The sequence below is a fragment of the Balaenoptera ricei genome, chromosome 16 (genome assembly GCF_028023285.1).
Source record: "Balaenoptera ricei isolate mBalRic1 chromosome 16, mBalRic1.hap2, whole genome shotgun sequence".
In the NCBI taxonomy this organism is placed as follows: domain Eukaryota; kingdom Metazoa; phylum Chordata; class Mammalia; order Artiodactyla; family Balaenopteridae; genus Balaenoptera; species Balaenoptera ricei.
The window spans coordinates 13,173,382-13,190,044 of NC_082654.1; positions in this window are offsets into that span (position 1 = coordinate 13,173,382).

Here is a 16,663-nt window from a genome sequence, read left to right on the forward strand (position 1 = left end):
CAGCTGTCAGTTTGGCAGTTGACATTCTACATGATGATTCAGGGAACCAGACTCCTTCCATGTTGTGACTCTGCCCTTTTCTAGGGCCCTGGAGTACCTCACATCGGGCCAGTCAATGGGGGAAAAATGATGGAGAAGACACGCCTGCTCCTTAACCACTGTGGCCCCAAAGGGATTTGTTACTTCCACTCACATTCCGCAGGTGACAATCAGCCCTGTTGTCTTACCTAGGTGGAAGGGAAATGGTACATGTCTCTGCACTAAGGAAGGAGAAAGAGAAATCTTTGGGGAACAGCCAGCAGCCTCTGCCATAGTGTCCAACACACTGTGTTTTTAAGAGTCAGTAGTCTAGACTGGGAAATGTACTGACAATGGACATTATGTTCTGATAAAACTGTCCAACTTGGAGCAGCAGGAAAAGAAGTGTGTGTTTTTTCCATCAGGTAATGAATATTCACACTCTCAGTCACCCTGAAAGAGGCTGCTCCTGGGAGAGGAAGGGAGGCCGGGAGAAGTGACCTCAGACCAAAGAGACGGAGAAACATCTTTCTCCCTCTGGGCTGTCCTGGTTGGGTCTGGATGAAGATGCAGATGTGATTTCCATCTCAATGGCTTAAGAGAGAAGCTGTTGCCAAGTAACAGGGCAGGAGTTAAGCAAGCTAGCGTCCTTCAAGTAGCCAGGGGATTTGGTGCAGGCTTGTGAGTTTTGAGGACGTCCCTGTGCAGGAGTGGTTATAGCTGTGCTCGCTATTGTTTTCTCCAAACTACCAGTGAAGTCATATTAAAAGTTGTGAAACGGTAGCAGTTCTATTGCGGAAATTAAAGGGAGGGCCTGTGTTAGGGGCTGAATTGCAAAATTCAGCCAAAATTGTTACAATGAGGTCTTAACCGCCCCCCAGCATCTCAGAATACGGCCTTATTTGAAAATAGCATTTTTAAAGAGGTAAGTTAAAATGAGGTCATTAGGGTGAACCCTAATCCACTGTGACTGGTGTCCTTATAAGAAGAGGAGGTTGGGAGACAGACATGCACTAGAGGAAGACCGTGGGAGGTGATACGGAGTGAAGACACAAGAAGACAAGACATCTGCAAGCCAAGGAGAAAGGCCTCAGGAGAAAACAACCCTGTGATACCTTGATCTCAGACTTCTAAGCTCTGGGATAGTAAAAAAATAAACTTCTGTTGCCTAAGCTACCCAGTCTTTGGTACTTTATAATCAGCAGCCCTCAGAAATTAATACAGCCTAGTTCATACTTGGGGCAGAATGGAGAGGGGAGGGCAGGGCACTCTCCCCAGGGCCATCACGCTGGTGTTAGGGGCAGTCATTGGCATAGGCAGGTGACACCCAGTCAGCAGTGACAATGGCGAATAGCAGGAGTGGCAAGGTGCTGGATCAGGAGGCCAGGCAGGTAAACACGAGGGATCTTATTTTGAGAACACATCTAACTTGTGGAACTTAACTGGGGGCCGAGTTCTTCCATGGCCTAGCGAAGTTGCGGTCTTCATAGTATGTCATATTAGCGGACGTACATATGCCCACTTTGGGAAATTCCAAGGTGGTGAAGCCAAGTGTCACGTGGGTAGCAAGAGAATGAATGTACTTGGGCTTCAAGGAAACTGACAGTGTCCTTCGAAATCCAAACTCCTCCTCTTCCTATCTGTGTGCCCTTTGCCTAGCCTCCATAAACTTGGCTTTCTCATCTGTAATACGTTAATAATAACAATTTTTGCTTGCATATAATATAGTATAATTAATATAATCCTGTCATTAAACTTAAATGCAATGATATAAGGCTTTTAGTACTGGGCTTGACATATATTATGTGCTCAGTAAATGACTGCTGCTGTGTTTATTATAGAAAAACACTTGCTAATGAGAGGAACATGGTCCTTGAATCCTGTTGAGCAGAACACAGTTATACGAAGGCTGTTGGCTGTTGTGTATTGGGGAGAAATTGGGCCAGCTCTTTGACCAAATTTGGCGCCAATTGGACCACCTGTGGGATGAAAATGACTTGAGAAAGGGAGCAGGATGGCTGAGCCATACAGAGGTCCCTAGTTCTCTTCTGTCTCAAATATTAATTCTGTTACAGGTCCAAATTCAGGCACCCTCATCCGCCCAGAGTCATGGGCCAGCGCTGCCCTGAATTCTGTTTCTCGTGGCTTTCATCATTTCTGAAGGAGGCCCTATGTGTCTGAACATAAGTGTGTTAGCCACTACCAGAAAGAGGATTCTCGGAGGCAGGTCACAGAAGGAGAGCTGCCCAGCATGGTTAGTTGTCTATACTGCGTTTGCTGTGTCGGGATACACAGTGATCTGCAGGAACTTAAGGTGTATGGGGGGGAGAGGGGGGAAGCGTCGAGTCTCTGAGCGCAGAACAGTTATTCAGTCCGTTTTCAATTTCTTGGTTGAGCTCCCTGTCATCTCCTCCCTCTATCTGGACCCTCAAGCCTTTCAGTGTTGTTGCCTTTTACTCTTTAGACTGATGGCATTGGGCAAACTTTCAAAACATTTGGACCAGAATCCCTGCCACGCACACTGAGCTGGTCTGGGCCTGATTACACACAGGCAGCCGTACCTCCCAGATGCCACCGGGATCACAACACTCTCTTATGAAATCGGACTTTTAAAGAGCTGGAGTCAAGTGGCAAAGTCAGTGGCTGTCAACAGCCTCCGTCCTGAGTGAGCATGGTTTACTGGGTGAGGCAGCTCTGGTTAGTCTCCGATGGCCCCATCTGGGATTGGGGGAGGAGGAGGAGGGAGGGGAAGAGCCAGGAGGCCAGGAAAGTGGAGGCGAGGAAAGTGGAGGCCAGCACCTGGGGCTGGGGCGCTATCCATGCATCTTGCTGTCCTGGTTCTGACCCCGGGCCCTGTCCGCTGTCTCAGCTTCCATTTTGCTCCCAGAGTCCCTGACTTGGTCATCTGCTCGGACTTCTTAGGACTGGGACCCCCTCCTCATTCTTTTTCAAGCTATGCTCCTGAATTTTCACCCAGATTGGTGAGAGGGTGAGGTTGATCAAATTAGTCCAGAAGTATCAAATTGGCTACCGAGTTGAGGGCCACAGGTGGCCACACCACAGACACATCACAAATGTCCTATCTTATCAACTCTGAGAGTGGGTATCATTTTTATCCTCTTTCTATAGATAGGTAAGCTGAGGCTTAGAGAACCTAAATGAATTACCTAAAGTCACACAGCCCATAAATGATGGAGATTCAAACTCAGGACTGTTTTGATCCAGAGCTTTATCTGTTTCTTATATCACAGTGGTTGGTCCTCTATTCAGAAAGGGGAAAGCGTAGCATCCTTCGAGAAAGCATTTCAGAAACTGCCTCATACTTTTTCAAAGTCCCCACAAAACCCAGGATAATGCTGAGTGCACAGCAGGAGCCCAATGAACACGTGCTGTCAAAATAATGCACGTGTTAGTTGTTCTTCCCTTATGAGTGACTCATAAGCCGTTGCCCTACACATACATGTTACATATGAATCCTGAGAGAGAGAAGGTGATAAATCTTTTTATAAGGAAACCCTTTAGCAAAGGTATCCTAAGTAGGCCTGGAAGTTCCCCAGTTCTCAAAATAAGAAATACCATAGATGTTTTGCTGACAAGTCTTACTTTGCTTTTGTTTTGTTTTGATTTCATTGTTTTATTTTTTCTGTCTAGTACTATATGAAGATCTTCAAAAAATGCCGTTAAAAAGCCAGTGAGATCTTGGCTCTTTATCCTAACTCTGTTGCTTTCAGTAGAATTTTATATCAGACACACTGCTGAATTCTTGGGCAGGTGCCAAATTCCAGAATCTGCTTACTATCTCTAAATTTTAAACAGTGAGATTCAACTTACTGGGAACTTTGTTATCTCAAACACACTTAGAAAGAAAATGTTGAGTTTATCTTATTTATTAATGTAATTCAACTTCTTTATATCCCAAATCATCCTGTCAAGGATTTGAGGGCTTATGGCAAAAACACATATCATGAACTGGTAACCTAAAAGTCAGATTTAAAAATCTGAACCAGGGAAAGCAGAACTTAAAACAGGAAGTCAAACCTAGGAGAAAAATGGAAGGCGTGTATCTGGCCCCCAAGAGACTGCGTTGGAGGTTGCAAAATGGCAGCCTCTGAGACAACCCCAACTGAAGTTACATTTTAGCCTGTTACACAAATCAGTCGGAGGAGACACTAACACAGAACAAAAGGGATTTAAGAGCTGTAACTACCAAATGCAATGTGTGGACTTTGTGTAGTCCAACTGTAAAACCAGCTTTGGTTTTGGATTTGGAAATTTTGAATATGCATTAAGTATTAGAGGATATTAAGGAATTATTGTTCTTTTGGTTAGGTATGATAATGGTATACATACCAGTAAAACCACAAGATATCTGAGATTTACTTTAAAATACACAAGCAAAAATAAAAAACTAAATGGGGTAGGTAAACAAGATTAGCAAAATGTTGATAATTTTTTAATCTGAATGATGGGGTGTATGAGGGTTTATTGTACCTCTCTGTTTGAAAATTTCCATCATGTATATTTTAAAAATTTAGGCTATGACTGTCTTGAGGTGGATTATGTGCTTTTTAGTTTGATACAGTCGCCACCCGCCACCCTTCTTACCCCTCAACCCCGTTGCCACAGGCTCAGACTGTTCATTTAATTACCTGCCTGGCTTGCCTTATTACACTAATTACGATTCCTAAAGTCAGACAGAAAAGGGACACGTGGTCAGTTGTTGAAGAGGAATAAACATCCCAGTTCCTCAACTGGGAAGGACTTAACTACAACTAAACAGTAAAAGAAAATTCTTCCAAGGAGCGTTGCTGGGAACCAGAGTAATGCAGACAGCATTTCTCGACCAGCTGCAGGAGGGACCAGACTCCAATACCATCTCTGGGCACCAGTGACCCTGTGGTACGGGGACTGGCTCCGCCTACAAGCCACACTAGGAGTAGCACTCCTCTACTCCAGCACCGTCAGCAAGGTTCAGTAGGAGCTGACCAAAATACATTTCAGGAAAGCCTTTCTGCCTGGCCCCAAAGCAATAGGATCTGGGCATGCGGCTTTTTGATGGGCTGGCTGGATCTAAAGACAAAATGGGGTACATGGGAGACTCAGGAAGATTGAACAGAAGGCACGGTCTTCAAACAACCCTTGGTAAGCATCACTCATTGCTGTGGGGTGAATAGTAACCCTCCAAAACATATGTTCATATCCTGACCCTGGTACTTGTGAATGTGATGTTATTTGGAAACAGGGTCTTTGCAGATGTAATCACATGAGGATACGGTCAGGAGTAGGGTGGGCCCTACCAATGGCTGGTGTCCTTATAGGAAGAGGTCAGTTTGGACTCAGAGACACACAAGGAGAACACCACGTGATGCTGGAAGTAGAGATGAGAGTAAGGCATCTTACAAGCCAATGACAGCCAACGGCCCCCAGTAACTAGGAGGGAGGCCTGGAGCAGACTCTCCCTCAGCCCCTCCAGAAGGAACCCGCATTGCTGACACCTTGATTTCAGAGTTCTAGCCTCCAGACCTGTGCGAGAATAATGTAATTTTTTACGGCAGCCCAGGAAAGAAAGAGACTTACCTCACTCAGGCTTTTGGTAAGGTTGGATCCTAGACAATTCTTTTCTGAGGTGACAATTCTTTTCTGAGACAATTCTTTTCCTAGGGGACAGATGTTCTGTGCATTTGCTGGCAGGCAGCCCCCTGCTGGGAGAGAGGGGGCCAAGGTAGGCCGAGCCCCTTTGGGGGATGAAGTTGCCCTACTCCGCTGTCTTAGTGAATGATCTGTCATCAGGTAGCTCAATACCAGGATTGTTTTTGCAGGACATTGTTAAGGGTCCACTTTAGAATGAGAAAGTTAAGGTCAGTAGAAGCCTCTTTGGTCAAAGACTCATAAACCTTAGCTGGAAATGGTATTTAAAATTCAGATTCCTGAGGCTTACTTTAGAGACTGATTCAGTGGCCTTCAGTGAGGCCAAGGAATCTGTGCCATTCCAAAGGCTCCAGGCGATGCTGATGCAGGTGGCTGGAGGCGTGGTGCTTTGGACCCAGGTGATTTAGAAATTGAGCTAGAAATATTTGTTCCTGGATAGACAATATGTCATCACCTTTTAAAGAGACAACTCCCTATTTTGCATCATTTTCTCACAGACAGACTGAGAGTAATAAAATGTATAAAATGAAAATGACACTAATTTCATTCTCTGAAGAAAATGTGGGGTTTGTGCAGTTTTATTTTTTCAAGTACAAATTCCTTAAGATCTGTAAAAATGTCTACGAGCATGAGAAAAGGATAGAGGCAGGCGTGGAAGGATTGCGGGGGTTTTTCTTTGTTTTAATCTGTCACTTAGCAACAGCATATGTATGGCTGACAGTCGGAGTAATCTTTGAGCTGGCAACATTGAATTGTTAGGAAGTTTAAATTTGTGTTTTATCATTGTTAGCGGTGTTTTAGCAAATCGTGGAAGGTACAATATGTGCGTTCTGCTGTTTTGGAAGGGAGACATTTTAAGTCAGAAATATTTGACTGTAAACATATTTCTCACTGAACCCTATTTTTCTTCTACATAGAAGAAAAACCAAAGCTTACCTAAACACGGTCAGAAACTTAGTTAATCACCACTATAGGATTAGAGGGGAAATGGTCTTCAAAAATAGTTTATGAAAGTTTTAATTACACACACAATCATGAAATGTTCAGTAATTGCTGCGTATTGATTCCGTTTTTTTCTTCTGGAAATGCTCAAACTATTTCAATATACACAGAATCAATAAACATAATTAAAATATGAGCTCATCAAAACAGTAATTAAATGTACTTAACAGCTTTTGTGGCTTTTCCCCATATGGTTACTGTGGGAGTGTGAATCTGGCGCGCTAGATAAATGTAACAAAATAAAGTGGAAGCCTCGGAAAGATTGCTGTCGTATCATAATACAATAAAATCCGGCTCTGCAGCAGTGGCACTAAATCAAAAAGTTGACAAAAGGAGTGGTGTACGCAATTATTATACATTTTGGGGCTGTTTTCTATTTATATGAGATTAATACTACCATGGTCTACATTCAGAGGGAACAGTGAAATCCTCCAACATGAAAGGAACCGGGGGGAGAACGCCCTGAATTCTTAATATGACGATTCTCCTTTTAGGATATTACTAGAAAAGAGTTTGATCCTGACCCCTACCCTGGTTCTAGGTTGTTCTGCCTCGCAGGGGGCCAGTCACATGACTCCCAAGCCCTGGACCCCACGGTCCTCAGACTTAGGACTTGTGAAGATGGTTTTTATTCTTTCTGCCGTTCATTTCAGCAGGCCTGGGCAAGAGAAGGGAAAGGTTGTTGAAGTCGAAGTCTTGCCTTTCATGAGTGCACAGCCCAGGTGCCTGGAAATGGTGCTGAATCACCAGGTAAGGACAGGAGATCTATCTTAGGGTGGTTTCCTCCAGAAGCAGATCCTGAGACAAAGATGTGACAGCAAGGAGTTTATGAGAGAGGCCATCCTAGGAAGCATGGCCAAGGGAAGGGAAGTGGCACAGAGAGAGAAGAAGCTAGTGAAGGCACACGACCAGTAAGCAGGCTGCCTCGGGGCAGCTAGCTCTCCATCTCACTGGCAACAGTGGCAGACAGTTTAGACTATCTCCGAGTTGCCCCCCACCTGAGGAGAGAGGAAGTCTGGTATTTATCCTCTAACCCCGCATCTGGATTTGCCTGAAGGCTACTCTCTGAAACATTAACCTCCTGGTCCTCCGGCCTGGAGAAAACACCCAAGGGGCAGAGTCTTCGTACTTGCAGTCAAATGCCACTGGCACGGACTAAAATGGTTAGGGCTGAGGTCACAGGTGGGGAACACAGGCCTTCTACCATCCCGTCTGTGATAGGCTGAACGCTCCAAAAATTGTCCATGTCCTAATCCCTGGAATCTGTGACTGTTACCTCACAGGGCAAAAACATTGCAGATGTGATTAAATTAAGGCTCTTGACATGAGGATATTATCCTGGATTATCTGAGTGAGACGTAAATGCAACTCCAAGTATCCTTATAAGGGAGGCCGAGGGAGACTTCAGACAGAAGAGGAAAAGCCAATGTGACCTTAGAGGCAGAGCTTGGAGGGATGTGGTCACAAGCAAAGGAGTGCTGGCAGCCAGAAGCTCGAAGAGGCAAAGGCTGGACTCTTTCTTTCCCTGAGCTTCCGAAGGGAGTGTTGAGACAGGCTGGGACCTGGGACCTGGGACCTGGGACCTTTTTCTGCAGAGCTTGCACCTGGACAAACATCTCCAGCAACAAAATACAAAAAAAAAACTATAAAGGGGCTAAAAATAACTGCACACATGTGCAGTTGGGCTACAAAAATTACAAAAAGACCCCAAACCAACTGCCACTTCTGAGGTGTCGGGAGCAAAAGCAGGGTCCTGTGCAGGATCCCTGCACACAGCACCACCACAGGGTGGGCACACCACCTAAGCCGCCCCTCCACCCCGACTCACTGATCGGTCCCTACCCTCACCCCACTTAAGGGACCAGCTCACCACCCCTGCCCCCCAGGAGCTGGCAAGGGCACCTGTCACTTGTTCTCTCTCCCTTGTGTTGCAGCAAGAGCCCCAGTAAAGGCTTGCCAGAATTTCTCATCTGACCTCTCATCAATTTCTATTGATAAAACTGTCCAAGGACCCAGGTGGGTAACAATGTAACCTTGCTGACATCTTGATTTTGGCCCATTGATACCAATTTTGGACTTCTGGCCTCCAGAACCGGGAAAGCATAAATTTCTGCTGTTTTAAACCACCAAGTTTATGGTTGTTTGTTACAGCAGCCCCAGGAAACACATAGAGGGTCCTAGGAAGAAAAGATTCTTTCAAAGAGGAATATCCTTTGGTAGATAGAGAAGAAACAGAGCCGGTGAGTGTGTGGTGGGTAATCTCATCTGAAATGGAAATCCATTTCAACACCACCCTGACTTCCTGTTTTCTTCCTCTCCCATTTCCCTACGTTCTGCAAAATCTCTTACAGAATTTTTTTCTCAATAGCTTCATCTGCACTTGACGGTTGGACCCAGCTCTGTCCTTAGCTGAAATGTCTAAAACACAGCCATTCCTGTTCTGCGTTTTCCCGTATCTTGTCCATGGAAGGGTAGATTCAAGAGCGGTCTTTGGGTCTTTCTCCGGATTTTCTGGAGGCTTCCTAGCGGCACACTTGCAAGGGTCCTCCACATGCTCCCTTCCACTCCTGGGCTCACCTACTGTAGAATCCCACGCGGGGTCCAATTAGTATGATCACTCGACTTTGAACCCATCAGAGACATTTCTTTCTACTGTACAGAGAAAATATACTGTGTTGCCTCCAAAGAGGCCATAGTTAGACTTGGCTTTTAAAGTTGAAGAACTACCTCACCTCTGAAAATTCAAGAAGATGAAGGAAGGAAAAGGCATGAAGAAAATAAACTCTAAAACTTCTTGATTACTTTGGACTTGGGACACAGATGGGACTTCCTCTCGTGCCCAAAAATCCCTTGAACGGTACCAGCTGTGGGGCAAAGAAAATGCGAAAGAATCACCATTGCCGTTCACAGGAGGAGCTGTGTTAAGGAAGAAAGTTTTGCAGAACAGTTGATTTCTCAGTGAATCATGTGGCCAGATGAAAAGCCAACGACTACATCTGCAGGCATATTGTACTAGTATTAATATTCATGTGGAGACTATCAAGAAAGCTGTTTCCTCTGTATTTTTAGCAGTATGGTAGGTCTGGAGGAAAATCATTTCTTTCGTGTTAAGGAGTTTGTGCTGCATTACTTTCAAGCTTTATGAGGATTAATTTTAAAAGAGCACAGGGAGTGAAAAAATCAGGCCTTACGCAAGGGTAATATTCCAAATATTATACAATCGGCAAGGCCGTAACTGACCAATCAGAGCAGATGCTGTGCCAGAGGTTAACATTTCGCTTGCTGGATCATGGGGAGGCCCAGGGATTTCTGGGGGTGCTAGGGTGACTGGAGGTGCTGGGGGCTATTTGGGGACTCGGCGGGGGGGGTTGCTGTTTACAGCATGGCCATACCAGTATGTGCCAGCTAAACGTGATCTCTCGCTATATGACACATAAAAATGCCAAGCTCTCTTCTTACCTCTTCTTAACAATGGAAGTAAAAACATATACTAGAGATTCATTAATCTAATGCATGATCTTTGAGCCTTACTGGGCGCCAGGCATCACACTAAGTGGTAGACACACGAAGATGTTGCCAATGGAGAGCTAGTAGGAAAGTGTAATCATCTGTTTTCAAAGTCCAAGTGCTTGTCCTATTCAGGACTTGGGTAGTTTCAAGTGATGAAAAACCTAATGCCAACTGCCTTGTGTAAAACAGAAAAAGAGAAGGGGATTCATTGGCTCAAAGGACAGAAATGTTGAGGGATAAGTACTGCTGGGTGCAGGGGGTCGTGTGCATGTGCGTGTGTGTGTGTGTGTGTAGGTGTGTTTTCCTGCTTCATCTCTTTTGGCTGACATCCTATTTGGGTTTCCTTGAAATGCGAGTCTGAGACAAGGACCGAAGTTCAACTAAGTCATCTGGAAGGGGACCCTGGAAGTGGAAGTGAGGAAAGAGACGGAGAAAGGAGGAGAGCCCGCAGGTACTGCAGTAAAGAGCTGAATATGTCCTGCTGGGGGCAACCAGGCCTCAGTCCTGCTGGGGTCCCTCTGAAGGGGCCATATAGAATTCAGAATTTCTACAGAATTTTCCACAGTGGAGGACAGGGGCGGCTAGGACACTTATCCACACAGATCCCTGTCTCCCACTGGTTGAGGGTTGCTCCCAGGGCCCTTAGGACCCCCCTACTTCTGGATTGTGCCTGCTTGTGCCTGGGTGGCCTTCTAGGGCACATGGGACTCTGCAACAGGGCATGAGGGTCCACTACAGCTGCGCTAGAAACAGGTGGGCCAAGGAGATGCGGCATGGTGCAGCATAAACGTCCACTCAGCTGGGCTTTCCTCGGTGGTGGCTCCCATCTTAGGGTCCACGTGGCAGTGCGAGACTCCCGTCTCATTGAGACCTGGTGGGAACTGGAGATCTGGATCAGTGGAAAGGGCAGGTGAGCCAGGCCCCCCTCTCACTGGCATTCACGGAGCTCATTAGAGTAGAATCTAAATCCTGAGCTCCTATGTGATAATTTCAGAATGTCACCCAGATTTTAAATTTAGAGTCACCCCCCAAACTAAGTTCTGGATTTGTTTTACTCTATCTTAAATGTGGGCAAAATTCCAGAGACCTTTACTGATTGTCCACTGTGCACCTTTAGAGCACCAATGAATTCCCTCAAACTTGAGTAGAGCCAAGTTTTGGGCTCAAGGAATAGCGATTGGGGTTTCTTTCTGTAATTAGGTAACCGTAAACCAACTTGACTCGAAAACTCCGAAGTCAACCTCCTAGTAGCCCCTTCGAAAATTCCTTGCTGTGCTTCATTCATGTTTCCATAATATTGTATTGCGAGGTTTAAATGTCACATCAGGCTGGAACATTTGTTATATATCGGAAAAGAATGAAGTGAAAATTGCTGGGTTTTGCCTCTCATAGAAGCTTCATTTGTTACTGGGGTTACCTGCTTGGCTCCAAGCTATAACGTGACTCTCCCAGACTGGTCCAACTTTAATGTCAACCTTACTGGCGGTGACCGTCCCTGTGCGGCCTCAGCCACCTCCACTGGGCTTCATCCTAAACACTCAGCACTGCCATTCTAGTAATCTTTAGGTCCCTGGCCCGGGAATCCCTGAGGCTGTTTTTCCCTAGAGTTTCTAGTGAAGTCAACCAATATACATCGTGTCGATCATGCTGGTCAGTATTTTATTTTCTTCATAAGTTTTTGGGTTTTTTTTGGGGGGGGGGAAAGAGTGTTGTTGGTCAGAATTCAAGGAGGAGTGTTGCTTTTGGCTGGAGTGATCTTGGCAATTGTCTTAACTCCTCGCTGCATTAGGTCTCTGTGGACAAAACCCACTGATATATCCTTCAGGTCTTTAAGGTCAAAAGCGTTGCCTCCTGACTCTTACATTTGTGGGCCTGATTGTGTTTGAAAGATAGATTTTTCCAGATGGACTGCAGGTCACAGAGCCTTCTTGGTGGCATAAGGGACTCTTAAGGCGATTTTATCTGCTGCCAAGAGCCAATAACAGAGCGCAGGGTCTCTTTCTCTCCTGTGGGAGAAGCTGGTAAGGCCACAAGTGCTGTGACTGACTCTGCATTAGGGCATTCCTGAGACCATATGTGGAACGACACTCCTCTTTCATTGCAAAGCTATTCAAGGTGGAGGGTACTTTCTTTAAAAACCCTTGAATTAATCTCTTGGTACCAATACCTTTTCAAATTTGTTTCTGGACTTTTATTAACTTTTACTTCAAACGTAATGGTCTAAGGGCTATGAAAACCCAGAGAGAAACTTGAGTGAACACCTACTATATCTTGAAGTGGTTATAATTTATATCCTGTGAGGAATGGCTTGCTGAAAGTACATATTCATTTCCATTCTAGGTTGGCTTTTGGGCTGATCTAATTCTTTATCACCATTTAACTTATGAAACACCTTTTGGTGCAGGCTGAGGTGACCTTTTGCATTCTTACTGACAGTTGATAGATATGTATAAATTAGGATATAGAAGTTTCCTTTTTGAAAATCAGTGGCTTTTAACCCTTCTGACAGTTAAGAAAGCAATTAAAATATATAATCTTTATTTTAAAAAATTTCCCAAGCCCTAGTATAATATTTATTGATGTTTTAGGTAGTACTTTAATAGAATATAATATTGGTTAATGCTTTCTCCTATTGTTATCCACTGCTATCTACTAGTAAATAGAGCAGTCAACAAGTATCTTATCCTCATGCACGGATCGGCCTGAGGATGATGTCACAAGGAGAGGTTACTGAAGACCGTTTTATAAGTCATTTATTTATTTAAGTGGTTAATACCACATGCTCTGAAATTATACCACCTAGTTTTGCATCCTGACTACTCTACTTACTGTATATGTAACTTGGAGCAAGTTACTTCTACTCTCTAAGCTTAATTTTCCTAATCTGTGAACAGGGATAATAGTAGTACCTGCCTTATAGTTGCGAGGACTAAATAATAGCATATATCGAGAGCTGAGAACAGTGTCTGTCACATAGCCATGCTAGATAAGTTTTAGCTCTTCTTATTATTTAAAAATTATTTTAGTGTTATTATTATTACTGTGTGCCACATGTTGTTTGAGGCTCTAGGGATACAATGGTAAGCAAGACACAAACTTATTAATTAAACAAATACATTTTAAGCCCCTAGTTGAAGTCCTAGACTCTGGGAACACAGTATTGAGTCAAAGAGAGCCCCTATTCCTCCCTGCAGTCTAGCAGAGTGACAAAGTATAAACAAATCAGCAAAAATATGAGTGATAAAAGTAAGAAGGGTAAAGTAGGGTAACAGGATGGAGAGTGAAGAGTGTAGGAACCATAGGCTTCTCTGATGTGGTAACATTTGAGCAGAAGTGGGGAGCCACTATATAAGTATCTGGGGGAAGGGTTTTCTAGGTAGGGGAACCAGACAAGCGAAGTACAAAACTCTAAATACCAAACAGACCGTGGTGCTGGGAGTACAGTGATAAAGGGGAAATATCAGGAGAGAAGGGCAAAGAGGGCACCGGGGCTGAACTGAGCAGAACTTGTATGTGACGATAAAGACTCAGGTACTGACTCTGAGTGAGGTGGGAGCCCAGAGGCAGTGGGGCGGAGCTGTAGAGCAGAGAAGTGACATGAGCTAACTCACATCTTTAAAGGGTCCCTCTGGATACTATGAGGGGAACGGGGCAAGAGTGGAAGCAGGGAGACTGACGAGGATGTGAGTGCAATAATCCAGGTGAGAGGTGGTGCTGGCTTGGGCTCAGATGAAGGCTGGATTGGTGGCAGAAGTCTCTTTGCACAGTATACGTTTAAAGCGGATCTGATAGATTTCTGATGTTGGATATGGCGCTCATAGTCTAGTGGAATGTGCCAGAGATGAAACATGTGCTAAGTAAATAAATAAGATAATTCAGACAGTGACAAGTGCCATGTAGAAAATGAGAGAGAATGCTGGGATAGAGGGTGGTCAAGAGAGACCCCTCAGAGAAGAAATCATCTGAACTGAGATTTCAGTGACAGCTGAGTGTTTTCATCGCCTTTTTTCCTGCACCAGTGGTGAGGAAGAAATTCCCATCCTAGAGTGTAAGGATAGCCCAACACATGACACTGAACACTGGACACATGAGATGGAAGTTTATTAGTTACATATACTTACAGCCTGGGAGAGGAGGACATCATGCAGGTCACACAGGACTTGTACTGGGGAACAGAGTAAACATCCAGGGGCTGTGGAAGGCAGGTCCTGTAGAACTAAGAGGGTGAGGTGATCCTGGGTTTCTGCAGGAGGATGTAACTGGCTTGTTTGAATAATTCCGAGGATCGGCAGGGAACTGAAACCTGCTACCTGGGGAAAAGCAGGAACTGCCTTGTCCCCTGGATAAGGAGAGTTGTCTGGATAGATCTTATCTGCAGGAGCAGAGCTGGGAGGGAAAACCTGTGGTTATGCCATCTGAGGCTCTCTGGTTTCACCATATGTCAAGGCAGTTCATAATATAGGGTCTTACCTTTAGGTTTTGCACCACACCAGGCCAGGAGAGAATGATATTGACCTGAACAAGAGGGATAGCTCTGGCTATGGGGAGAGGCAGGAATTCGTTTGACATTTTAGAGGTGGAGCTGATAGACTTTGCTGATGAACTAATGTGACTGGGGGTGAGGAAAAGAGAGAAATCAAGGATGTCATCTAAATTTTTAACGTGACCAATTGGTGAATTGTGAAGTCACTTACCCACTGGGCAAGATGTGGGATAGTGAGTAGATCCTAACTGGGAGTAATCAAGAATTCATTTGGTATATGTTCCATTTGAGATGGCTGTTATACACTGGAGTGGAGATACCCATTAGGATGATGGACGTATCCATCTAGAGCTCAGGGGAAAGGAAGGGGCAGAAAAAAATCAATGTAGGAGTAATCAGTATAGAGACAGTATTTGAAGCCAGTGGCTAGATGAGATCAATTTAGGATGTAGAAAAGAACCCTGTGGTCCTCCAACATCTGGAGGTTGAACAGAAGAGAGCCCAGGAGAGGAGACAAAGGAGTTTAGTGAGGTGGGAGGAAAGCCTGGAAAATATGATGTCTTGGAGTTCTGGAGAAGAAAGTCTTTGAAGAAGGAAGGAGTGGACAAACATGTCGACTGCCTGCTCCTGAGAGGTCAAGAAATATGAGAATAGAGAAGTGTTGGATTTGGAAAAATGGTGGCCATTGGTGATCTTAAATGCTGGAAATGACAGAAGACAAAGCGCGGGAATGGAGATCAAATTTCGGTCACTCCTTGGAGGAGCTTAGCTGTAAAAAGGAGGAATAATATGGAGAAATGATACTGAGAAAGAAATCTATGAAAACTGACATTAGCTGGTAAGAGGGTAAAGAGATGTAACTTGTGATGCAGAAGAGATCAGACCTGCCAATCTAGGGAAACCGTGGATAGTTGATGCAGTGCTTAATGAAGGGATCAGGTACTTCCATGCACATCTTCAGGCTGAGAATGTAAGTTGGAACCCCAGGCAGTGTTTGTGAAATTAAGGATATCTGGGACATGGATGGTCCTAGAGAATAGGATTCCTGTAGGATGGGCCCCAAATAGAAAGATGGAGATGAATTATTCTAAATATATAGGACAGAGGTATATGGCATAGCACTCACATTATTTCTATATCACTGATGATTTTAAGACTCAGAAAAATAAGATGTTATCAGCTACTATAAGAACAAAGCTGTTCTACACTGACAATGTAAGTGACAATTTAAAAATTTCCTTCTTTGTGTGATTTCATGTCTTTATTTAATCATTAACCCTATATGGATCTTCCTCGACTTACAATGGGGTTACTTCCTGATAAACCCATCTTAAATTGAAAATATCGTAAGTCGAAAGTGCATTTAATACACCTAACCTACCGAACATCACACATTAGCCCAACCTACCTTAAGTGTGCTCACAACATTTACATTAGCCTACAGTTGGGCAAAATCATCTAACGTATTTTCTAATAAAGTATTGAACATTTCATGTAATTTATGGAATACTGTACTGAAAGGGAAAAGCAGAAATGGTTGTAGGGTTACGGAATGGTAATAAGCGTATCAGTTGTTTACCCTCGTGATGGCCCGGCTGACTGGGAGCTGTGGCTCGCTGCTGCTGCCCAGCAACACAACAGAGTGTCACTCTGCACGTCACTAGGAAACACTCAACATTTGAAGTATGGTTTCTACTGACTGTGTATAGCTTTAGCACCATGATAAAGTCAAAAAATCGTGTTGAACTATTGTTAAGTCGGGGACCGTCTGTACCATTGAAGAAGGTCACTGTGGTAGAGTGTTAACAGCAGTACATTTAGAGTCAGAACACAGATCTAGGTGTGAATCCTGGATCTGTCAATGAGTAACCATAGTCTTGGGCACTTTTAAGTGCCTCAGTTTCCTCATCTGTACCATGGAATACCGTTACCAGCTTACAGAGTGGGCCAACTAGAAAAGGCCCAAGTGACCTATTTGTCCTTCATCAGTACCTTATGTTG